The 19,744-nt window shown below is 31.8% G+C and overlaps 1 protein-coding gene across 1 annotated transcript in view; it reads left to right on the forward strand.

Moving 5' to 3' along the window:
- Nucleotides 1–19,744, forward strand: part of LOC145335439 (uncharacterized) — a 113,431-nt gene that overhangs the window by 45,577 nt on the left and 48,110 nt on the right. The window contains exon 3 of the mRNA XM_080181184.1: nucleotides 17,627–17,693. The gene's annotated coding sequence lies outside the window, so the exon portion shown is untranslated. The remainder of the gene's footprint in view (nucleotides 1–17,626; nucleotides 17,694–19,744) is intronic.

A 19,744-nucleotide genomic window follows, 5' to 3' on the forward strand; every position in this document is an offset into this window, starting at 1 on the left:
TTAAATTCATAATCTATTTAGAAGTTTTCTTAAAAATTTATTCAAAATTTATTTAAATTACGAAATGTTTGATATGGACATATTTACATTTTACACTTCAAGACTTGATTATAGAGATGCTATTTTACATTATACATATTTAATACCTAAAAGTTAAGGGAATAGAATAGTTATATCAAATTTAATTTTCTAAAGCAAAAACTCATCGTATGTAAAATAGACATACGAACTTTCCGGTATTTTTATAGTTTTGCTACGTTTTTTTTATTGATTCCTAGCTGTAACAGCAAACGTTATAGTATTATTATAACCCTTTCTTGATCACAAAAAGTTGAATATGTTTAAACCAGGAATCTGCAGCTGCGTGTAAGCTGCGACAAAGCCTTAAATTTAAACCCGTTTGGATACTTTGAATTTTTGTTTAGAGTTTCAGCAGATTTTAAGATTTAAAAAGTTCGATTTAACTTAGTCTTACAGGGCGCGGCTGTCGAGCCCTTTTTAAAACACAAATTAGCTATTTAACGAAATCTTCTTACTTATTATTTATTGTCTTATGTCTTCTTCTTCTTTTTTTTTGTAAAAAAAAACATGTTTTAAAACATTCCCAAGTATCGAAATTACGAACAAAATGAGATATAGAGCAGATTTTTATTGGTCAGAAAAATTGGGTATTTTGTAGCATGGTCGCTTATCAATAGATCAAGTAAATTATATAATGGGTTCTAATTGGTACAGGGAAAATTCACACAAAAAAACAACCAGACAAACAAAGTAAATTATAGAGTAGCTTTGCAACTAAGCCTAGTTAAAACTTTTCATGGACATAATTGTTATTGTTATTCTAATGCAAAAAGCATTGGAAAATTATTTAATCTTACTTCTTTGAAAAAGAAAAAGTTTTCTTTGTTTATTTATTTCTAGTTTCTAGTTCTTTTTAAATGGGGTCACATTTCTTTTTAATTTCATTTCTTCGTAACTTAGAAATCCTAAAATGACAAATTTCTCAATTTCTAATTATTTAGAGAGGGTTAGACAGGGAGGGAGGTGATACTAGACTGTAAATTACTCCTGTACCCAAAAATTTTTAATCACGTTATCTTACTCGTTGGTTATAAACTTTTGGGTACTTTCATAAAATTTTGATTGGTTAGTTGAAAACTTCGCTTTTCAACCAAAAATTTTTTTCTGTAGAAAGGGTAATTTTGTTTATCATCATTAAGGATATAAGTTTATAATTTTTTGTCCCATTTCCCTACATTTGAGTTTGACTGTAAATAATACTGGTACCCAAAGTTTTATAAACATTTTCTCTCACTTGTTAAAACTTTGGGACTTTTTTTAAAACTTGGATTGGTTGGTTCATACTATCAGCATTCAAACTTTTCAACCAATAATACTATGCTATAGAGTAATTTAGTTTAACATCATTAGGGATGCACATCAATCTCTTTGTCTCATCCCAAAATATTTCTGGGGTTAGGGCTTCTTTAAAAAATTGTTCAAATAAAAAAAGGAATGTAGTTCTTTGTGACAACAATTTGTGAATCATAAATAGTTCAAATACACAATACTTTAGAAAACGGTCAGTAAATATAATAAAAATTCTGCCAAAAACAACGCCAGTAACTCCCCCATCTCTGTCTTTGACTCAAATACGTCAGTGGGGAGGGGGGGGCTAGCTGTTGGGGTAATACCCTAATCAAATTTAAAAAAAATATATTGAATATATCAACCCTACCCCACATCAGAACATTTTTACCCCCAATCCCCCCCCCCTCAAATAAAAGCTTGGACGTCCTTGCTATACAATTATCTTAATTTTTACATGATGAAATGTGCCTTATAACTCTACAAAATACAACAGTTAATGATTCTGAGCCAAGCAATAAACATAAATTCAGTTACATTATTAAATTTAACAATCCTATATTCAACATGATGAAATGTACAGAAATATTTTTGACCTTGAAAAACGATTTGTTAAAAATCTAAAATACTTACTAATATATACTTAGAGATAGAGGGAACAATGGACTGTTTATTACACTAGTCCCCTAAAGTTTTATAATAACGTTTTCTTATTCGTTGGCTTAACAACTTTGAGGACTTTTGTGAATTTTGATTGGTTGGTTTATTTACTTGAGTGTTGAAACGTTTTCACCCTAATTTTAATCTACAGAAGGGGTAATTTTGTGTATCATCATCGAGGATAAATATCAATATATAGGGTTGGAGCAATCAATAAAAATAAATTATTTCTAAACTATACAAGTAAAAAATTTGGGGAATAGTCCCTTTCATGGCGACGCCCCTTAAGGGGCGGTTCGTCGTATTCTTAAAATGGCTTTTTATAAGTTAGGGTTAGGTTAGGTTATATTGGGTTAGGCAATTGGCCCCGCAGGGGCTAGAAATAGGAGAAAAGCTACTGTAAAAAATATGAAGAATTGCCCCTTAAGGTGCGTTGCCACGAAAGGGACTTTACCCAAAATTTGTAGTTTATAAATTGGGAGAAAGATTAATTTATATTTCGTTGGCCTATCCAGTGTACATTTAAGGCTTTACCTCTTTTTTTTCTATTTAACTTGTAAAGAAATAATTGTAACGATGAAAAAGTAAATGTAATTTTTTACTGGCGGAAAAGTTTGGTTAAATAGTTTATCTCAGATGCTCTTTCCCTCCTTGCACCTAAAAAATGTTAAATATTTAAAAGTATTATTTTACAAAGCAATTAAATGACAAATAAAATATTCCAAATAAAAAAAATTACTCATATTGACCCAATTAGGTTAGGAGAAAATTGACTTTCCTAAAAAAATTGAGTTTAACTCAAATGTCGCAAGCACACAATGTCAATGGAACCGCAGTCCGCCTGTTTTTGTCGGACAACCGCCGATATTGGCCGCCAAGGCGAGATATCCGCCTACCCCCACCCAGACAACCCTCAAAATCGCCACCCCACACTACAAAGAACAAATATCCGCCATTCAAGCGGCCAAAAGACCGCAAATAATGACCCAAACTGGTTTCTTTCAATGCGCAAGGATTACGCGCTTTTTCCGCGCGGCAAGCTGACCCGCGATTATGCCACAATTGCATCCTTGATGGGCGAGCAATATTCGTATGTTTATGCGCGACGGAAACCCTGTATGTCTGATTCAGCAAACCAAACTTTCTCTGAAAATTGTAACTACACTCAAATTGAACCATTTCACCGCTCATTTGTGAACGACGGGGAAAACCCGGAACTTGTGTGTATGACGTCACAGGACAGAAGAAAGCGCGCTGCACAAAACGCGCGAAGCAGCACCAACAATGAGGAGTTGTTGAGCGTGAAAAATGAACACTTCACTGGTAAACCAACACACGATGGTTTTTTTGAGTTACCCATAACAAATTCTATTAGTATTACACCAACTTTTGAACATATAACACCAACTTTTGGTGGCGATATATGTTCAAATATAAAACTAACATCCTCAGGTTGTAATACCAGTAACTTGCCAGTTGTAGCTAAACTAACACAAAATCCGGACGGCCGCATAATGATCAATAAAACGAAGCGTAAGTCTGTCATAGAAATACACGGTGAAATGTTAAAGGCATACAGTCAAGTGCCAGATTCTTCCAATAATTGTGATAATTTTGATGTTGATAGCCTTAATGAGGTTGTTATTGTGGACAATGATGAGCTGGATGAGATAATAACCAGTGGAAGTGATCAGGAGAATATTAACAGTACAAGCCAACGCAAAACATCATCAGATTCTAACTTTGTCTCGGATTTTTCCTCAGATGAAGATGGAATTGATTTTGATTCACTAGAAGTTATTGTTCAAATTGAACCTGTTAATATCAACCAACAAACTGTGCCTGACATTGCAGCAGTAGGTGTCCGTAACAAGCAGGAGGAAACAAGTACTGATTCTCAAAACATAACGCCACGGCCGGCCCGCCGAAAACGGACCACGAAACGGAGAAAACGGCGACAGCATGAAAATTTATTTGCCTCAACCGCCGGCGGTTTCAGAAATAGAAGTAGATCTGAATGTATGCAGCTGGAGGCTACGGATTCAAGTGATCAGGGTTACGACTCATTTGGCAAGGATCAATTTTACTCAGATGTGCCATACCTACACAATCTTCCAAGTGGCAGTAGCCTTACTCATCACACAGAGCTTAGACGCGCACACTCGGTGCCACCAAGCTTCAGACTATCTCCTACACCATCCTCGAAACAACATAAGGATAAAAACACAACTCCTGTATCATCAAATACCTCCTTGCATACAGCTAACAAAGTAATCACCTCAAAAGCAGCAACATCAGAAATTCCAGCAACAACTGATAACTCTGAAAATGATCATGTGTATGCTAATGATAACTCAAAAATTGTTAATGCCTATGTCAACTATAACTCAGAAAATGTTGTTACATATGCCAACGACAACTTAGAAAATGCTGATGTTATAATCAGCTCCCCAGTTACTGCTGGTGAAGCTAGCAGCACAATAGCACGAAACAGCCACCATTACTCTGTGATAGACATAGCTTCATCCAGCTATTCTCCTCTTGCTCAAAATCAACTCAACAACAACTCTGAAGTCCTGCCATCAACATCTCAAGAATTGAAGGCTCTAACAGCACTAACAACCTCCCTGCACACAACCTCTGTTGTGTCTCCGTTGAAGTGCATCACCTCTGAAGAGTTTATCCCCTATGTGTGTCCAACGTCGCCATATGCTTTCACACAGCCAGTACCCAGGGCTAAACCTAAACCAGTTAGAAAGGTAGGATTTCAATTTTTATAAAAATTATTTGAAAAATATTAAATACACAGCCAGCTACTCAAAAACAAGAAAACAAATATGGTGGTTCGTCCGTCCCATGTTAAATTTAAAAAAAAAACATGATCTTTTTAAAGAAACGTACACAAAAATCATATTAAATTGTTTTTGCTGCGCTACTTATGGATATAAATGTCTTGTTTTGATTTTAATATATAAATCTTTATACAAGATATAATGCAGAAAAAAGTAGTATATTTTGTGTTAATTTGACTAAGAAAATATTGCTTTTTCTGGAGTCAAATAGCCTAAAACATTCCATGCTTCCATATGTTTTCTCAATATTGTGGGCATATCGGACAAGCCGTTTACGAGATCTTATTTTACATATAAATACACACATACATCCAACATTCTTTATAATTGATAATTGCGTCATTTTTTTGCTGTAGTAATAAAGAGCTGAAATGATTGCAACATATTCTATTGGTGGGCTTTCCAAATAATTGCTCAGCACACACTAAATTACTGCATTACCGATCTACGGACCTACAGGCCATCAAGGGCTTTTTTAATAAAAGTAGAAAATATACTTAGAAGACGACCTTGAAGCAAATAACCATTTCAACAACTATTTTGCATGTGTAAAAAAAGTTCTTGGATCTAAATGCATAAGATAATGGCCGATAAATTTATGTACATCTCAAATGATGATACACAAAATTACCCAATCTGTAGATTACAATTAGTAGTTGAAACGTTGAGACACTCAGCTTAATAAACCAACCATTCAAAATTCATTAAAAGTCCCCAAAGTTCTTAGACGAACGAATAAGAAAAGGTTATTATAAAACTTTGGGGACTCGTGTAATAAACGTCCCAATGTCCCCACCCTACCTGATTTACATTGATATTATAACAGCACCAGAGTTTGTCCTTTAAATACTTAATTTACCTATCTTTATAAAAGGAGGGAAAGGACAATGTAAGATAACAGCCTATCCTTCTTTTTCACCAATTATCTTTATAAAAAATCTATGAAAGATTGATTTGGCCCTTATCCTATCCCTATACAAAAAATACCTTTTGAATTTTCCAAATATTTTAGTTTTAAAAATCTTGTTCCTACCAGAAAAGCAACTTTCTAAACTTTAAGTATAGTGCCTCCAGGGCAGTTCATGTAACATCTTAATTTAACCTTACTATATATCAGGGATAGAGGGGAGTATGTACACTACGTTGTTCATTTCACTAGTCCCTAAAGTTTTATAATAACGTTTTCTTACTCGTTGGTTTAACAACTTTGGGGACTTTTATTGAATTTTGATTAGTTGGTTCATTCAAATAAGTGTCCAAACGTTTCATCCACTAATTGTAATCCACAGAAGGGATAATTATCATTGGAAATGTACATAATTTTTTTTACCATTGTCATATCCCTAAATATCCCTGACATATATTGCCCTTAAACCATCACAACAATATGTAACAATAGGCGCAGTGTGTCCAAAATATTTCTAAATAATTCATTAATTTCAACTATAACCATTTATTATAACATTTTGTGATTGTTCATTCTGTTATCTTTGAAAGCGTATTTAAAAATAATTAAATACATTTATTTAAACACTATACTGGTAATTTTTAAAAATACATTAAGGGGTCATACTGTATTTTTTTTTACATACATTTAAAATAAGGTTATTTTAGAATGACTCATATATTGGAATTTTAAAGTTTAAATTGGTCTACTTAAAAACAAAACAAAAACGGCAACATACCTAAAGTTTTCTTTTGAAAACTGTCTTTGTTTTCTAATTTGCCATTTAAATCCTGATAAATTCATTTTTAGAAATTAAATGAGCGTAGTTTATTAGTCATGAATACTTCGACAATATGTCACTTATACAAACTTTCGTAATTTCAAAATATCGACATCAATGAAATCGCATGTCACTATCCCAACTTTATGTACTTAATATACTTTATAATTAAAATTGTTTGTCCGTCCGTAATGCAGTTTGGGGAAGGTAATTTTCTATTTAAGATAGACAGATGATTTGAGTTTTTAAAGATCACCCATTATACAACTTTAATGTCCGCCGGTCTATACCCTTCATTTTTTTCCTTTTACCTAAATCTCTTTTTCATGACCACAGAACATCAGTACTATAACTTTGTCCGTTTGTCCATTCAAGATTTCTATTGCTTTGCTACTTATGGATGCTTTCATTCTTGTTAAAATTTCATCAACAGTTAGCAATGATTTATATTGACTTCTTGATTATTTGTGTTATGAAATTCATTATGGTGTTCTATCACTTCTGTATATTATCACTTCAATTCGATTCATATTTTCAAAAATAGGTCTTTATTAGTATTTAAAGGAGTAAGGAAATTAGTAAAATAGCCTAAAACATAACTTAGATATAAAAAATTAAATAGCCTAAAATTTTCCAGGAACCTATAAGAAGCTTCCATAAAACAGAGAACTCAATAGGTACAGTAGTTAGCAAAAACTTAAGCTACAGACAAAAAAGCTTACTACTTTATATAATAGGATAATCAAAAGTTAGGAAGGGTGCTTTCCAACATAGTGCCTGTTGATCACTGGAACCCTGAAATAAAAAAATAAGCAGGGGGCCTATACCTGCTGTACCCTAATCCAGCGGGGCTACCTACTACCCAATATAACCTAACCTAGCCTGTTCAAAAGTTTCAAAAGTACCAGATAAAAAAAAACAGTTTATTTTCAATTTGTTTTTGTGTGGGGTTTGTTGCTCAACAAGGCACTTTGAAGGAAAAAAAGGAAGGGTCAGTTCTGTTGTCATAATATGTAATTTTAGCAAAAAGTTTACTATAATGAAGCAGCTTATAGTACCTTAAAAATGACGTCATGCAATACAAATGACCATTGACAGACCATTATACATTGTAATTGACCAATGATAAAATTTATACTGGCCTATCATTGGTCATTTATATTATATGACTCCATTTTTTATATTACGCACTATAATGTGTGGAAGTGAATAAACACCTTAATTTATATATTACTTGAAGCATTATTCTGACATGTCTTGTTAATTGTCAAAAATATAAAATGATGATATAATCATTCTTACCCAAATTATAAGTTACTAGCGGCAACGCCCCTACATGAGGCGAGGGGATTTTTTTCTAGGGACGATTTCTATTGGGAGGGTGGTGGTTCCCTCCCACAAAAATAGTTTTAAACCTTTCCAGGACTTATGAGAAGCTACCCAGCAAAGGAGAATCACATCGGTTCAGCGGTTAGCGAGATCCTTCGGTACAAACAAACATACAGCATCCTGTTACTTTATTATAAGGATTCTAACCAAAGATTATTTATTCCTGTACGGAATAATAAAAATGTTAGCCCAAGAATTTGTTCTCAAATGTAATCTCAATGTTTTGAAAGATTTGTTCTTAACCCTCCCCCCCCCCCCTCTTATAAAATAATAAAAATGTCAAATTTTATAATTATAATTAACAGGCTTCTAATGTATTTATCTTATTTTTAGGTAAGTGGACATAAAGATTTAGATATATGAACTCTAGAGTTATAAAATTCTGTTATTTTGTAGTATTTGATCAATAAGCCCTCAAAGTAAAGTAGTTTCAATTTTACCAGGGGCAAGGGAATATGCCAATGGATGATAAAATATTTTTACAATAATTGTTGCAAGCATTTTTCGCATTAGGAAGATAAAAAAATGATTTAAATCAATTCAACCTTGATTTTTACGCCAATCCAGATATTAAATACCTAAATTAAGTAAATTTTGTAAAATTTATTGATCCATTGCCCTATCATCCTGGAAAGTGTGACGTCATATATTATGATTTATCATCATACATAGGGCGGATGATTATTGTACATATATGGTCATCGCAGTACAGATTTTCATGTATAATTCATGCAGCTACTCTGGTAAAGTCAGTCTGTCTGTTCGGCAAAGTCATTGAACTTAGAGTCATATTTCTGTGGCACAGCTTCAGTATTACTTGAATTTGTCCGTTTGTCTGTCTGTTCGTGGCTCAATTCATGAAAATTAAATGTTCTGAACTGTCTTTTCAGTAAAATATGACTATTATTAGTTGGTCCTCTTGCCATTAGGCTTATATAGGTAGAAAAGTTAAAAGCCAAGTTATGCCATTGACCCAAAATGTGTGCAATGTCTTTAGAACTGGAAAACATTTTGAAGTATGAATCTCCAGTTTACAAAATAAGCACATTTTCTTAAAATCCAAAAAACCGTCTATTCAATTCATTAAAATATTGCATCGAATAATAGACAGCTTCCGCGGATATTAAAATGAAAATTATAAGATTAAAATCAGTTTTGTAAGCCCCAAGGGAACGAAGGCTCTGGCTAACAAAATTGTCTGCTATACAATGCTATCCATGATTTTTCAATATGGCTGAGAAGCGGTTCTAGTCCAGCGGATATTAATCGGCTCGAGGCCATACTGGAAAATGAATCCCTTAATTCAACTGACTACGTAACACCAAGTATTTCATGATTTCAATTGATTTAAATTTTTGAAAATAACCTTGAACATTATCTGATGGAATGCAGGAATGAGGGGAGCACTGGGCTGCTTATTACACTAGTCCCCAAAGTTTTATAATAGTGTTTTCTTACTTGTTGGCTTTACAACTTTGGGGACTCTTATTAAATTTTGATTGGTTGGTTTGATAAGTTAGGTGTCCAAACGTTTCAACCAATAATTGTAATCTGAAGAAGAGGTAATTTTGTGTATCATTGTTAGGAATGTACATCAATTTGTCGGCTATTGTCTTATCCCTATAGATCTCTGGTTGGAATGCATCTGTACTACGTAACACGGATGTAGTGGTTTCAAAAAGTTATCACTATGACTTTCTTTTTTATTTCCATATTATTGTTGGTTTTACTTTTTTTTGCAAAATCCTCAATTTTATCATAAAATTTAACATTTGTAAATATTAATATTTTCTTTCATTTTGGCAAAATAGCATCAAACCTGCCATAAATTAATCATTCCATTGCAATTTATTCTAACCTAGTTAATTATATTTATTTTTGTTGTTTGTATGTTAAGATCTGACTTACTAATGAACCAATTGAATTTTTATAGTTAAGAAGCTTCATAAAGCTCCTTAGAGGTTTTAGGCTATTTCTATGATTCTATCCTTCATCCAATCCCCCTTCTAATTAAAAGCTCCTTTATGCTAAGGGCTTATCCGCTCGTTTATTATAAGAAATATCTCAATAATGAAAAGAGTGTAACATCCTAATTTAAAAAAAAAAACTTTTAGAAAATTAACTGAAAATCATATTTTCACCTTAACCCGGATTTAAAAATCCACCTGCCCAAATTATTTCAAAAATATCGTAGACAAAAAATCCACCTCTAACCCCCAAATTATACTTTGCACAATACCTTATTTGTATTATTTCGTTATTCAAAATATTGCGATGTCTATGTGTCTATCTACAGCGTAGACTTCCAAGGGGGGGGGGGGGCGAGGGAGTTTGCTCCACTCAAACTTTGAAACCCTTTAATTATACCACCTACAAATTATATTACCTCCCTCAAACCCCCTCATAAAACCCTGAAACCCCTCATAAAAAAAATATAAATAAACTTGGACGTCATTGATGTACAGTATTATTATAATAGCGTTATAGGATAATGTCTAATACTTGCCGTAATATCATATTAAATAAAGACTTGGTTAACGAGACACTTCGCTCATAATATTGTGTCTAATCGTTTTGGGAGTCACCATCGAAAAAAAATATGATAGGATATTAATTTTATATAGTGGCTGTTGTCAAAATATCATTCCTGTTAACGATTAAAAAGTTGCTACCTTTTCTAAATTGTACGTTGTTGGAACAAGAACCATCATGCAAATTTTAAAATCGATAAGACGATTCTTGAATCTTTAATACAAAACGAGTCTTTATATAGAAAGCTACTCTTAAAATAGTGGAATACTTTTCTATCAATGATGATATTAAAATACAATAATTTGCATTTTTTAATAGTTCATTTTTTATGCATAGATTTTCTTCATATTCTTAACATTATTACAAAAAGCGGGAATTTATTTTTATGCGCTTTTTGTGTACATCATTGTTCTTGTTAAATTTTTTTTAACTAGAAAGTTTAAGATAAAGTGTCATGTTTTTAAAATATAGTCTAAACTCATTTACATATCTATCTATCTTTATAGACAGTGATATTTAACCTAAAAAAACCTATTTTTTGGGGTCGAAAAAGGGTTGTTGGCTAAAATGGATATATTTTATTACTTAGATCTTACATAAGATTTACATATTCTCTAATAAAATGAAACTTGCAGCGGGCTAAAATAACGTTTCTGCCTTCCACCCACGTTACCCTAATAAACTGACCAATAAACGAGTTCCATGTTAGCAAGCTAAATTTACGACAATTTTTCCCCTGTCATAATATCCTTGTATATTCTACATCAATTTTGGCAAATAAGTTAATGTCTCTTTTCGTAGTAGATGACTGTTACTAAAAAAATTTCGTGTAAATCATTATTATTTAAGTTTCACTGTCAAAATGTTTTTCATAAGCCTTATCCCTCCCGTACATACGCACACTCCAACATTTAAGCCTATACTTTTAGCGGTAGGGGGCCTTTCTAATAGGGATGTATTCTGTATTTTAAATATAACTTGGGGGATACAGTGATAAGGCAATTAAAGATAAATAGAATTGTTTTAAAATTTGTTTTTATTCAGTCTTTCTATCTATCAGATAATATTATTACGATACTGTTACACTAGTGCGTTCAAGTTACCAATCTATTTTTAATGAGAAAACTATTTGCCAAACAATTTTTCACAAAATATTATATTTCTCAAATGATAACGATTACTGCACGGTTTTTCATTTATTAACAGTCTATAAAGCTAAAATTTCATATGTAATTTCCTATATACATATAAAAATAACAAATTTCACATTTTTATACTTTCAAAGCGTTTGGTTGTCAATGAAAGGACAAAAATAAGTTGCGGCATTTTTACTGACAAAAACAACATTTTAATATTTTTAACTTTCTACAAAAAAAAACATCGGGTTAGATACTCCCTTCTTTTATCAGAACGAAATGATTTGGACGAAACAGTTTTGCTCCGTTGCATCATTCTTGATTTTTTTTTTGGCTAATACAGTTTTATTTTGGCTGTTAAAGAGTATATCTAAAAAGGTTGAAAGGTAATTAAAATACCTTTCCTTCTTTAAGTAGCTACATTTTTTCCTTTTTTAAAGTTTACAATGTGTCTACAATAAACGTTTACTAGCTAAAATTTGTGTTTTTATTAAATCAACAAAAAAATGAAGTATTTCAGAGAAATATTTTGAATTGTGTAAACTTTTCAGACAATAATTTTGTCCTCAAATGCCATATCCCTGTCCTAAAAAAATTTGTGTTGGGACTTTTTTTGCATGGATAAATATGGATAAGACAATGGGGATTAAATTGACATCTCCAATGATGGTACACAAAATTACCACTGCTGTTGATTGCCATTAGTGATTAAAACGTTTGGACACCCAACTTAAATCCAATAAATCTACAAAATAAATCTACAAATTTGTTAAGCCAATGAATAAGAAAACGTTATTATAAGACTTTGGGGACTATCGTAATAAACATCCCATTGTCCCCTCCCCCCTCTCTCTCTGTTTTTTTTGTCCTCAAATGCCATATCTCTGTCCTAAGAAAATTTGTGTTGAGACTTTCTTTGCCACACCCATGCTACACCACATTTTTATGTGTTCATACAATTCCACCAATTTTAAGTAGCGCAGCTGCTTTATAACTAAGTTATACCTTTATGTGCGTGCGTCCTAACGTCAAGTAATTATAGAAGACTATTTTAGTGCAATAGTCTTGATTATACAGCATCGTCTAAAATCATTACGATTATTTTACTTTAGTAATTTAAGTATTAGGTATAAATCATAAAATATAGAAACATATTTGCTGAAAATCTAATAATAAGATAAGGTAAAGCATGTATAAAAGAAAATAGATTTACGTTTTTGGACGGTCCTACAATTTTTTATGATATATACATGTACAAGAGAGTAGCTGCGCTACGAAAATTTTTTTTTAAAAGTGAAAACACTTATTTTTTACTTTATTGTGTTCGTATTTCCTATTTAGTTCATAGAAGTCAGGGAGGGAGAAGACAATGGTAGTTTAATTAATTTACAACCTCCCCCCCCCCTCTACGTAATTGCATGGATGGATTTTCAACAAACAAAATCTAGGGAAATATTAATTAATCTTCCATTGTTCTATCCCTATGTCTCTGGCATAAACTATCTTTTTTCCTCCTTTAGTGTGTTTAATGAAACTCACATTTTGTATTTTATCAATGATAGGGAAACTACACTGAGTGTAGAAATGTTTTGTTATTTTTCCATGAATTGGTCATGTATAGCAGAATTAAAGACATACGGACATATCCTGTAATTGGATAGAGTTGCTGCGCTACTTAAAAAGATTTACAAAGAAAGATATAGCCTAAAACCATCAACGGAGCTATATAAAGCTTACCTGAAATGAAAGCTCCATCGGTTAAGGGGAAGGAGCTCATAGTGTCTAATACGGATTAAATTCATACATTTTAATTAACCCTTGATAAATGTATAGTATACTGGCCTATAATTGGTCATTTGTATTGTATGAAGTTTTTTTATTAAGCACTATAATCTGCTTCGGTTAAGAAGTTTGTGAGATCCTAACTCCCAGAAAAAAAAAAACTTGGAAAAGAGGGTTAAGGCACCTGTTTATAGTGCCTTTAAAAGATGACGTCATGCAATACAAATGACCAATGATAGGCCAATACACGGACTAGATTACCAATGGTAAGCCAGTATACATAATAATTGACCAATGGTAGCCCAGTATGAAGTCATTTTTTATTGGCACTATAAAAAGCATGAGGATTAAGGGTTTCATTAACTAAACTGCTTTGACAAAATTTCTTTAATACATATTTTTTGGTAAGAGAGAAAGTAATGAAAGAAAAAGTATGAAATGTTTTTTTCTGTAGCGAAGCAACTCTACCACTAAACTAAACATTTTGTTGTATTAATGATTATTATTGCTTTATTTTGCGAATTGTTTGTGTAAATGTCATTTAAAATTCACGAAGTTAAAATACAATGACAAAAAAAACTTTACATGTTAAATTATGTAAATCCAAATTTTTTTTCTAAAAAATATGAGCTTCATATAAATTACATGAAATGAATATGAAAGATGAATTAAATTTACTCAATATCATAATGCATATTGAATAATTGAAGTAGTTTTACACGGGGATCTAAAGGGATTGGACAATGGACGATATATCGATATAATATGATTAATCTTATAATTGTACATTCTATATCCGCGGAAAGCCGTTTATAATACGATGCGAGAAATAGCTCTTTTTTAGTCTGAACATTTGACAATTTGTCTGATTTTGTTTGGACTATAAATAAATTAATTTTGGTTTATGGTATAGAATTATGGTTAGATAAGCACTTTCAAGATGAATATTTCATACATTTACTTATTATTTGCAAGTGGAACATTTACCTACCCACCTCCCAATTGATTATGAAACTAGTCCCCATAGTTTTAAAAACTTTGGGTACTTTAGTGAATTTGGATTGGTTGGATCTTAAAATTTCAAACGTTTCAATCACTAATTTTAATCCATTGAAGGGGTAAGCTTGTGTATCATCATTGGGATGTACATCAATTTTTCGGCCATTGTCTCATCCCTTTAGACCCATGCATTTTCTGATAAATCAATCTACTACCATTTCTAACCCCCCTGACTCGTTCCTCCCCTCCCTCTACAATTGTGTCAGTCCCCCTAATACGATTTTTAACCCCCAATCAAAACAAAAATAATGCAAAGCTTGTACTTCCTTGTATAGGGGAAGATTAATATATTTATATAATCTCAAATTATTGAGTGGCTGCGCTATTTCAATTTAACCCCCCATTAAAAGCGGTTCAGTTAAGATTTAAGGGATTATATACAATATTTTAGTATTATATCATCACTTTGATAGACAGATAGGTAGATTGTTCATTTGATAGAAAGATGGATGGATAGTTACGTACATCTAAACTTCAAGCTTCTTTTAACAGAACTTTTTAAATTAGTTATAAGAAAAGTTGAATTATCTTTCATTTAAATGCGTTTTGTATTCATTAATATTGACAAACTATCGACTTTATTTGCCTGATATTTACGTCGACATGATGGGTTTCACCATTATTGTTAATGTAACTTGCCTGACATAACATCTTCTTTTTATGAAATAGCTGTCAGGGATCTAAAGGAATTAGACAATGGCCGATAAATTGATTTATATCCCCACCAGTACCAATATTTAACATACTGTTATTAAATCGTTACTGCGCTACTAAGGACATAAGTATCCTTGATATTATTTTATTTAAACCAGTAATCTTATTTTACTCAGCGAAGTGTGTAATTTTCTTCGTAGAAGTTAAAGGATACAGGTTTTATCAGAGATCTTAAGACAATGGCCGATAAATTGATGTACATCCTCAATGATGATACACAAAATTACTTCTTCTGTAGATTAAAATTAGTGGTTTAAACGTAAGAACACTCAGCTTAATGAATCAACCAATCAAAATTCTCTTATGTCCACAAAATTGTTAAGCTAGGGAATAAGTACTTTGGGGACTAGTGTAATGAACAGCCCACTGTTCCATCTCTCTCTCTCTGAAAGTTAGTTCTCCCTAACTCCTTAACTATACATTGGATCTTATTGGATAGGGCAATGCAGATAAACCATCCCTTCTGTAGATTATAATTATTATTTATTGAAGAGTGTGGACACAACACAAGTGCTTTCGACGGACCAATAAAAATCAACATAGTTTTAAGCAGGGATCGGAAGCCTCACGTAAGCCGCGCATAAGCCTCAGTTTTAAACCTGCTTGTGAGCAGAAAAAAAAAATTAAGAAAGAAGGATTGTCTGCTAAAGAGCCGTTTTATACATCCAGCTGAATTTTATAGTGATAAAATCACGATTTCACTGAGGCTTACACGCGGCTTACGTGAGGCTTCCGATCCCTGGTTTTAAGTCAACAAATTGGAGAACGTGTTAATAAACTTTAAGATGTCATTATAGCATACAGAACAATGTATCATCCTCCTTTCATACCCTCATGTATGCCTAAGAACCTCTTACAATCATTGAATTTAAATTTATCCTTTAAAATGTATCCAAAGAAGGATAACAACATCAAAAGGTGGTCAAAGAAACGAATTAAAAAGATATGCAATGACAAAAATTGGGATCGTCGTAACCTCTTTCAAAACAGCCTAAAACCTGCTCTGGACCATTATAAAACTTCCCTAAAAATTAGGCAACAATTGGCTTCGTTTCAAGAGTGGATACAAGTCATATAAATACTTAATATCGGGAGGAAAGGTTTAACAAACCCCGCCACAAGATATTTGAGGACAAAATGACATGAAGAAATATTAAATTCCTTAATAAAAATGGATACATTATACAAATAAAATGATATAAAAAAACAAAGACATTGTTACATTCATAATTTATTTAAGGTTTTTATCAACTATTATATAATATTATTTTATAATAAATGAATGTTTAAGTAAAACCAAGGATTATTATGGTCATGACAAGTAAAATTTGAATAAATAGAAATGAAAAAATATTACATTGGTACAATTTCTCGAACCGATGACTTTTCAACCTAACCTTAATAAAGCATCAAAATTCTTTATTTTCCAGTTTTTTTGTGATAAAATTTTGGACATAACAAATTTGACATTATTTTTACTAGCTTTTTTCAAGATTCAAAGTGTTGACTATTTTAGAAAAATCTTCAGATTCTAGTTACAAAAAAAATTAGAGAGAAAGAAGTAAAGTTTTATAGAACTCACTTTCATTATTCGAAAAAAATGTTATGAATGGAATATGTAATATTTTTTTTATGAATATTAAGTAACCAGATTTCCAGTATCACTTCGAAACCGATAATATCCGATGGATTAGAACCGGTTGTCAGCCATACGGAAAAATTATGTATAGCATCGTATTATAAACAACTTTCCACGGATATAAATATGTACAACCATAAGATTTTTTAGCCCATGAATTTGGGAACTCGGGCTAAAAAATGGCATTAACCTTATAATTGTACATTTTCATATCGCGGAAAGCTGTGTAATACGATGCGATAAATAATTATAAACAATTAATTGATAGAAAATGACAATAACATGCATTCACAAAAATGATACCTTCACAAAAAATAGCAATCTATCTTTAATATCAACAGAAAATTTAAATATGTGAAATAAAGCTACTTGTCCTTTTATAAACACAAAAATTCTTTTAAATGAATTAAAATTTAATTTTGATAATATTACCCACAAACAGTTGAACATCGGACCAAAGACACGAAAGATATGTGAAAATTATTAAAAAATTTAAAGCGACTAAAAAGCTGCTTTAAAGCAGTCTAACTTTCTATGGATGTTAAATATGTTCCATAATGCTAGGAATTATAACAAGAAAAATCAATGGTATAACTTTAGTAGCAGCTGAGAAAATCTAATTTTCTCCGTAGCGTGACGGACGGACAGACAAAATGAAATAGGTATGGTGTAATTTCTCTAATGAAAAAATATCCTTTTGAAAAGTTGTAAATATTTTTCAATTGGCATAATTAATAAAAAATTTAATTTAATTCTTTTTTATTTCAGCGAACGTGTTTGGTTGTCTCGTTTCTGGTCGGTGGAGTCGGTTTGGCACTGCTTATCATTTCTTTAGGTAATATAACACGGATTTAAGGATAGCACAATGGACGATAAATTTATGTCCATTCCCAACGATTAAAAACCAAATTACCCCTTCTGTAGATTACAATTTAGTGGTTGAAACGTTTGGAAACTTAACTAAATGAAACAATCAAAATTTATTAAAGTCCTTAAAGTTTTAAAGCTAACGAATAAGAAAAGGTTATTATAAAACTTTGGGGACTAGTGTAATAAACAGCCCAATGTTCCCACCCTCCCTGAATATTACACGGATTTTGATATAGGACAATGAATGTTAAATTAATCTTTATACAATTCTTATGTGTAGTTCGCCCTTCTAGAGTTAGTAAATATTTAGGAAGGTAGAAAGTTGTGTAGATTAATTTAACTATCATTGTCCTCTCCCTCCCTGATTATTATTTTAGTGCAGCTACTCTATAAAAAGTGCATAAGTCCGTAAATCTGTTAGGCTAACTATTAATGAAGGCACTGCTTATTTCTTTTCATAAAAAAGGGGAGTAGCTTCCCCACCTCTACAAATTGCTATGCATGCGGCTAGTTTGCGTACACTAAGTAGACTTGCATAAAACTTTATGGATGAATGGATGGATGGATAGATTGATTGAATTGTTAAGAAATGCAGAAATAAATTTTTGGCAACTTTCTCCATCGATCGTCATTAACCCTCCCCCTCCCCCCTTCTTAGTAAAAAATACAATTTGGAGGAAAATAAATATCCCCTCTTTCAAGGGGTACAAACCCATTACTCATATTTTCAAAGGGAAATTTTATTGTTTAGTTATTTTAACACCAATAATAAAGTCATCCTATTAATTTTATTTTTGAATGATTGTTTCTGAGTTTTTATGGGGTTAACTAAATGCTATTATCAAGTCTTGATATAAAAGTTCGTCCACAATAAGCGATTGAAACAGATTCATTTAAATATTTGTGAATTGTAGTAGTTGTAATATGTATTAGGTTAGGTAAGGTCAAAAGCAAGTGCCATTCAGGGTTATCGTCAATAAGACACTGGCCTTTAGATTGATGTACATCCCTAATGATGATTCACAAAATTACCTCTTCTGCAGATTGTTATTAGTGGTTGAAATGTTTGAATTCTCAATTTAATGAACCAACCAATCAAAATTCATTAAATTCCCAAATTTTTTTAGCAAATATAAAACGTTATTATAAAACTTTGGGGACTAGTGTCATAAACAGCCTATTGGGCTAGAAACATGTTACAATAAAAATGAATGGGGGTTGGGTATCCTTTACAGTATAAAATTCCATTTTAGGGATTCTACCAAAATATTTCAGCTTGATTGATTATTTAGATATGCAATATAGGAGACAATACTTCTCATAAAGAAAGTAGCAGAAAAAAAACTTACTTTGGGATTCAAAAATTGCCATTTGACAACTACTTATTCTTTTTTATTTTAAAAGAAAAAATGTTTCTCTTTAAGGAAAACAATTCAATTAATTATTGAATTTTAACAAATTGCCAACTAATGTTTTATAAAGCAAAAGAACAACACTCCTAAGAAATTAATTTGTAAATTAAACAAGGATGATTATGTTCAGTGTTTTCATCTTAAACCTATTTTCTAGGAATCCATGGGGGAGGGGAGTACAAAGGTGATTAACCCTCCCCTAATCAAATTATTGAAAATATGATATATTTTCCTCCACCTCCCTCATTTTACAACAACAGTTTAGTGTTTACCCCCTCCCCCCCTCCACACCCCAAAAAGCTTAGATGTCCTTGCCTAGTTTGTTTATATTCAGTCATGACTAACGTTAATTTACCTTAAACAGAAAAAATTAAAAAAGTAATATTTCTATTTATTGATTATGATCTAAAATTTTAGTAAGTCAAGATGCACAAGGAAAGGGCACTAGACAATTAACACATAACTTTACACCCAATCTTACTATCCAGTATACATTGCGTTGTTGAAGTCTGGGTAATAAAAAAAATTAGAAATGGGCTTGGTAGCTTAGTTGGTTGGGAAAATAATAAAATAAATATACACAGACTTGCCAGGGATCTAAAGG

Source organism: Acartia tonsa, chromosome 13 (assembly GCF_053477335.1).
Source record: "Acartia tonsa isolate MP-2025a chromosome 13, ASM5347733v1, whole genome shotgun sequence".
Classification (NCBI taxonomy): domain Eukaryota; kingdom Metazoa; phylum Arthropoda; class Copepoda; order Calanoida; family Acartiidae; genus Acartia; species Acartia tonsa.